The sequence below is a fragment of the Quercus robur genome, chromosome 9, assembly GCF_932294415.1.
Source record: "Quercus robur chromosome 9, dhQueRobu3.1, whole genome shotgun sequence".
NCBI lineage: Eukaryota > Viridiplantae > Streptophyta > Magnoliopsida > Fagales > Fagaceae > Quercus > Quercus robur.
The window spans coordinates 41,119,100-41,127,009 of NC_065542.1; the positions used below are offsets into that span (position 1 = coordinate 41,119,100).

The 7,910-nt window shown below is 34.3% G+C and overlaps 1 pseudogene; it reads left to right on the forward strand.

The window, feature by feature from the left end:
* The first annotated feature begins 264 nt into the window (after positions 1-264).
* Positions 265-2,836, forward strand: LOC126701046 (1-aminocyclopropane-1-carboxylate oxidase homolog 1-like; annotated as a pseudogene).
* The last annotated feature ends 5,074 nt before the right edge of the window (positions 2,837-7,910 follow it).

The following is a 7,910-nucleotide window of genomic DNA, read 5'->3' on the forward strand; positions in this document are numbered from 1 at the left end:
TTATCTGTTCAACATATACTACTGTAAACGTCCAAAGATTGTGTTTGTTAGGCAAAGGACAAGAGTGGGTATCCCATTATCTATTGGACTCTTTGTCCAACTTACGTATATAGCCTTTACATTTTTATAATCATAGGCATCTGATTTACCAGTTCATTCAACATACGCATATAGTACCATTCTTTTTCTATATATATGACCACTTCGAAGCCCTCAACTTGTAACCAATTCCATTTCCATAATCCAAAATCCACCACCCCTAGGATGGAACTCACTTCTAGTGTTCGAAAACTTGCTCCAGGAGATCCAGGAGTTGAATTGGACTATGACAGAGACAAGGAAGTAAAGGAGTTTGATGAAACAAAAGCTGGAATTAATGGACTAGCTAGTAGACTCTGGAGTGACCAAGGTCCCAAGGTTCCTCATCCATCCACCAGAGAGCCTTCCAATGCTATCTCCGGCCACTACCCAATTCGAAGTTCCAGTGATAGATCTCCAAGGCTTTGAACAAAGTTGCCGGCGGATGGAGATAGTTGATGAAATACGTAAAGCATCAGAAACATGGGGTTTCTTTCAAATGATTAATCATGGAGTTCCAGTTAGTGTTTTGGACAAAATGTTAGAAGCGGTTCGACAATTCCATGACCAACCAAAGAAAGAGGAGATGGAGTGGTACTCACGTGATTTCATGCAAAGAGTTAAGTATTACAGCAATATGGATCTCCTAGTGTCCAAACAAGCAAGTTGGAGGGATTCAATTGCATTTAATTTCGAAGATGGTCCCCTAAACCCTGAAGCACTTCCCCTAGTAATAGTATGCAGGTACTAATAATACTACTAGTACTAGCTAGTGAAAATGAATTGAAAAAGACATGCAATATATATACCGTCAATGAAAAATGACCTAACATTATGAGTTATTTTTCAGGGAGGCTGTAAGTGACTATCAGAGGCTTTGGGGCTTAACACTGACTACCTAGAAAACATAGAATGCATGAAATATGAATGGTTGGTGGGCCAGTATTACCCGCTTTGTCCTGAACCGGAGTTGACCCTTGGCACAGCAAAGCATGTAGACCCATCCTCTCTAACATTACTCTTGCAAGACAATATTGGTGGCCTGCAGGTCCTCCAGTGCAAGGAGCATTAGTAGCCAACATTGGTGACTTTATGCAGGTAGAGTTGTTCTGTTCACATACTTCTTTATCCAGTCAAGTAACAGCTTTATTATATGTTCTATTAATAAAGTCTTTCGAGCGAACAAAGTGTGATGAGTATCTTTTTGGTTTGTAACCCAATATCCTTGGTTAGGATTAATGGACTCCTGCACACATATTTAAGCTATACTAACGAGGGACGAGGGGGTTGGGAAATAATTTGACTATTAGACTTTTGACATTAAATATCAACTTCCTATGAATTGAAAATTGTCATTCATTGGTCAACCTCAAAACAATTATGTTCACTAAATAAACTAATAAAGCTTTTACCATATTCATCCTTGTCTTGAATTAGATGTCATCTTTATTTTTTTAATAAAATATTCTAATAATTACATCAATAGGAGAAAGGGGATTTAAATTCTAGTTTTCCTCATAAAAAGTGTAGATAATATCACCAAGCTACAAGATTTTTGGCATTAAATACCAACTTTTATTAAACTGAAAATTTTCAGTCTTTGGTTAACCTCAAAACACTTATGTCCCCTAAATAAACTAATAAATTCTTTCACTGACATAAAGAAATAAATTGGAAAATGGTTAAAGTTTAAACTGTAAAATACTATTTACCCAATAAATTTACGTCTAGAATTAATTGTATTAACCGTTAAAGTTTAAATTATATAAGAAAATTTGATCCAGATGATCAATTTGACAATTCTCATTTATTTTCTCATAAATATGTCACTCCTTATTTATTTTTCTATGTTGTTAAAATAAAAAATCTCACCAAATATTAATGTAAGTTTTGTTAAAAAAAAAAAAAAAACATATATAAGATAACGAACCTAGAACTGTAAAAAAAATAGGAGAAAGTAGAAAAATGCAAAAGGGAAAAGCCAATAAAAACTTGGAGAATGTATCATATGCAATAAGAATGGCCATTGAGCCCCTACCCTGAGAAGGTATCTTATGCAATAAGATATATGCACCATCTTCTTTTTCTTTTTTCTTTTTTCTTTTTTTTTTTTTTTTTTTTTTTTGGGTGCAATGTTTGAATCATACAGTTGTTATATATGCATCATTCTTTTTATAACACATGAATTCCACATGACTATAGAATTCAACATCATGCTTTGAAAGAGATGGTGCGTACATCCAATAATATAATAGAGGCAAATACTTTGCTTGAATGCTATTACTTTTTCCTTTTCTTTTTTTTAATATAAATGTATAATCCATTTTACATCGCAATCTTGGGTCCTGTTTGGTACACAATTTTGAACATATGTTTTTAATAACAACATTATACGTATTTCTACATATTTTTTCACCTACATGTATTTTTAAAAAAACTGAAAACTATTGTTTAAATACACGTCCCAAACAGACCCTTATTCTCTTTTGAAAAATTTTGTAGCTAATCACCAACGACAAGTTCAGAAGCGTGGAGCATAGCGTACTGGCTAGACGTATTGGGCACAGAATTTCAGTTGCATCATGCATGCTTTTACAATCTAACTACTGCACGAAAATTTGGGCCATTAATGGAGTTTCTATCTGACAACAACCCACCCATATACAGGGAAACTCATTTTTATGAATACGCTGCGCCTGCGCACTTTGGATCAAAGGGACTGGATGGCAACTCAGCCCTTGCTCATTTTAAAATCTAACCTATGCTATCTCAAGAAAATGGCTGCATAATTAATTCACACAACATCTGCCCATATCAGCTATAGTAATAATTAATACTGGAAATATATAGAAAGCAACTTCCTTGGACTAGCATGCATAAATATTCTGTTCTGTGGTTTTTTTTTTTTTTCCTTTTCGTTTTCCCAATATAAAATAAGACCTTTCACAAAAGTTAATGACCTGTGCATACTGCATAGTACCTCTACAAGCATCTGCCCATTCTTGTTAAGATTCTCTACTATTATTGAACCATGTTCAGATCTATAGCATGCTACCATACCTGGTTCCTTGTTACGCAACTGCAAATTCAGCCGTAATATATAAGAAGAAAGAGAGTGATATATAATATAAGTTGTCAAACATTAAAACTTTCTCATAGGCAGTAGAACTCAAAAATCCAAGTTGGATAATATAAATTTGAAGGCTGGCTGTTTGTTACATAGCAGAAAGTTGGGAAACGTATATCGGTATATGTATTATGTAACACTCAATTTCTCCACGTACGAGTACGACAGTGATTATTTACAAGCATTTGATTATACTTCCAATCATAAGTAATCATCATCCACCAAGCCCGGTCTAGATAGAAGATACTTGACACATGCATTGGATGCCTAAGCCTTTACCTTCAAATTGGCACATTTATTTATCTTGTCAGCGTGCTTAGTTATGCTTTGCAGAATGCACGTGCTTGATTGTGCGTTCCAGCAGTGAATCAATACCTCGCTGTGCAATGCTCCCGAAAATTTCATCACAATATTCATAAATAACTGCAACTATCGCCAGACCAAAGCTCAGCAGGCAGAACAGATTGCAAGAAAGTTACCTTTGATCGTTGGGCACCAGATCCCACAGCTCCTTAATACGATCTTGGATCAATTGTCTGTCCCTGGGCCTAGGCCTACAATTTTCACCAGGCCTGGCTCTTTTTCTGTTGTTCTTAGCTGGTTCTGATGAATTCTCCAGCTGCTTACTACGTGGACATTTTGATGAAAAACCCGTAGACATCCCGTTCTGCAACTTGCAATTAACCTCACATATGGGGTAAAATGGTAATTTCATGCCAGGGATAAGACTGTAATTTTGGCCATTTTATTCCCAACTACTTTAGACAAAATAAATCTCGAAGTCATAACAATTAAAACGATAGCACACATGCCCCAATCGAACCACCAAATTGAAAGATATTGTCAAATCACGTTTTAGCACGTAAAGATGTATCTGCATAAATTGGGCCCAACCATGTGAGATTGTGAACAATCAATTTTAATTGATCCATTTTAAGTCTAATATAAAATTCCATTTGATGGTTAAACATTAAAATTCCTTAATTTTGGTTTGAATAGATTATAATTGATTGGTAATTATAATTAATTTGAGGGAATTGGGGTTTATTAATACCTTATTAGAGATTAATTGGGTTAAAATACGGAAGAAAATCAAGATAAATAAGTATGACTAGAGAAAAAAAAAATGAATTAATTGCGTCATTACAAAATCCAAGTGACAATTCGTAGATAAAAATAAAATGGGGATCCAAATGTCAATCGACACTTGGACCCAATAGATTTTGATTTTCAAATTTGTGGCTCCATCTTTTACCTCAATTCTCACTAACCCCAACTTTAATGCATTCCCTCTCCAGAATCTTCTCTCCTCCACAGTAAATAGACCTCTCCAAACCATTCTTATCCATGAACACTTCATAAACTAGAGTCGTGTTTATGTAATTTTCAATTTCTAGAATTTATCTAGAATCAAAGCCATGTACATTTCTTTAGATTGTATATTGGACCAAAGCAATGTAAAACCCTAGGTACGTTCAAATTGATGTACAAATTTTCAATCAATAAAATGATATATTTTTCATGTGGTTTTCTTTTTTTTCTTTTCTGTTTAAATAAAATAGGTGACAACTCCAATGTAAAACCCTTAACCTAGGGGGAAATGTATAATCAATCAAACCGCCATTTTGAGATATACTAACATGACTCCACTCGTTCACACAAGTTTAACCCAACTTTGATTAGGTGAGTTGGGGGCGCGGTCTCTCACAAAAACTCGTTGGAATATTGCCCCCACAAACCCCTGATGAGCTGAAGCAGTGCTGTTAATCATCCCTTACAAGAGTGAATTGCTCAAATGAATACGCTACTCACGTAATAATATGCTTATAGTATGGCTAGAAGGATTTGGATTGACTTTTGTTGTTAATAGAGACTGCAATAGTTTATAGAATGGTTTCTCACTTTTAAAATTGTTAAGTCTTGTAGTGTTGGCTAATTTCATGTAAAATTTGATTGTATTTAGGGTTTCAAAATTTCATTGTTTCATGTAATTTTGTGGGCTTCTACTTGTATTGGGCTTGTATAGTTAAGTGGTCAAAATGCAAAAAATGGAGGACAACTGAAGTGGATTTCACTCCTACAAACTGCAAAGTCCAAAGATGAACTAAGATACAAACTTTAGGTTTGAAATTCTGCTGGATAATGAGTTCGCCCTTTATTCATATCATGTTCGTAGGTATGAACTTGACTGAACCCTAATAATTATATTATGAAATATTCTTTGCTATTACGGCCCCTTTGCCTACCTAGCTATTTAAGCCCCATTTCACATGAATTTGCAAGACCTAATTCCCATTTGAAGATTTGGAGAGAAACTATAAAGCCTAAAGAAAAACCCAGACCTATCTCTATATTTTCTTCCTTTCATTATTGCCAAATCCTAAGGAGGAGATTAAATCCATCATATATATATATAAACAAATCTTCAGAGTTATTGTGTTGATTGGAGCTTGGGAAGCATCAGAGTCACCACAAAACAACCAAGGAGACTTGGAGATTGTAATTGGAGCTCAATTACAAATCCGGTGATTAGAGAGAGAAAGGACTCGAGGAGTCGGTTGTGAGTAGAAGCTTAAAGGGCTTGTGTATATTGTTTACTTCTTAGCTTGGAGGCTTTGTATGTAAGATGTACTGAAACTATTTCTTCTAGTGGATCATTTTCAGTGATGAGCTCGCAAAGAGGTTTTATACTCGGTACTCGGATTTTTCTCTTCAAGAACACATCTGTGTATTATTGTGATTGTAATTTTCTGTGGTTGTATTGTTATAGATATTATTCCATGCATGCTTATGTTAATTGTGATTCATGAGCACAATTAGGCCTTAAATTGTTAAATTATCCTAAAATTAACTAAGCCCTAATTAATTTAGGGTCTAAACATATAGAGTTGTTGTAACTCTCAAACATCAATACCACTTTGGCAAACATTGGCCACTACAACTTCTAGAAGATTATCAGGTGAGACTCAGATGTCAACTGGCTAATGCTCATTCCACTGGCATCACAAGAGCTGTTCTATCTTTAGTCTTCTCACCTTGCCAATCAAAATAATCTCTCTTTTTCAGTAAAGCTGGTCCGAGAGACACACAGAAGCTCACATCCAGCAGGGAAATTCAAAGATGGGTTCAATATATCCATGTGACTTAATTGACTCAGTTTGAAAGTCCAGTTTCTCCAAATCTATATGGACTTTAATTAATGTCAAAGGATTCAGGTTTCTGCAACAGACCATTTTCATGAAAGCAACTCCAACCTTATCAGCTGGAAGTATATATAACATCATGTAAGTTAAGAACTTCAGTAGCATAGTTGTGTGAGAATGAATTAGCATTGGATTCCGAACACTACAACCCCGTATCTTTGCAGCCGCTAGTCTCCCCTGCATGCACATTTCCAAATTGAAAATTATTAGATTTTGACAAATGCAATTTTGCACTTTTCATCACCTCCTTCAGTGGACAACTCTACTCAAGCCCCCATGCTTGTTGGCCTCTTTTAACTTCCTTTTTCTGATAAAAATCATGCGGTGGAACTGGAAAAGCAAAGGAACTATCACTGTATTTCCCAAAATATGGAAACATACATCGATTTGGCCTTTCTTTGTCTATGGCTTTATCTAAATTGCGTTAAGCCATCAGGAACATCTCTTGATCATGCGTAATAACGTCTTATTCATTCATACTACATTGTATATGACTAGGAACATTCTCTATCTATGGAAGAATCTTGGAGAGCCAAAAAGAAGCATCAGGCCATGTGGCCGTCTTAATTGCATCTTGACCTTTTTTTCTTTTCTTTTTTTTTGGAAAATTCTGTTGTACATATACCTGCATTTACACACTATCAACATGCGATATTAAGTCACATTTTCAAGTGTAATGTGGCTCAAAATCATGATTTTAGTTGTTTTGGGCAGTACACCTTGTGTACAACATTTTTTTTTTTTTTTTTCATTATCTAATCTTCCTACTACTTTGTATATGACTAGAAACATGCTCTATAGAAAATTCTTGACGAGTCAAAAAGATATCTCCACTCAAGCTTCAGGCCACGTGGCCCTGTTCCATCTTTACCATTTATTTATTTATTTTCATTTATCTAGATAGGCATGTGTACACATGTATTACAAATTATTATTGGCTGGACTTTGATATTTTTTTTAAAACTCTTTACTCTTAATAAGTTATTATATATGCTTTGAACAAAACATATATAAACAATAATACATACATTGCAATAATAACCCCGAAACCCACACAAGTATTTAGTGATACCGAAGCATTTTATTTCCCTGTTGCACTGAAATGGTTTCCAGTCCCCGGTACATTATTAATTTCTTTACGTAACACTAATCAAAGTCAATAATGGTATCAAGAAGTGGGACTTCATCGTTTTTAACTTTAATTAGTAGCAAATGCACGCGATGCTTGAAAATATATAATTATTTTATAATGTGGTATAATATATGATTTATTCTTTAAAATTTACTGAAGATAATTTTTCTCCTCAAAAATTGAACTATTTTTAAAAGTATTTTCTATCTTTATCTCTACAAATATATCATTCTATTATTTCAGGTTTTTTTTTTTTTTTTGGGTTAAAAAACTTTGGTGTATTTGATTGATATTATTTTTTTTTTCAAGTGGTCTATATTCTTCAAACTTTTGTTATAGTATGTTATGTTTTACTTTCTTTCTTCTTCTT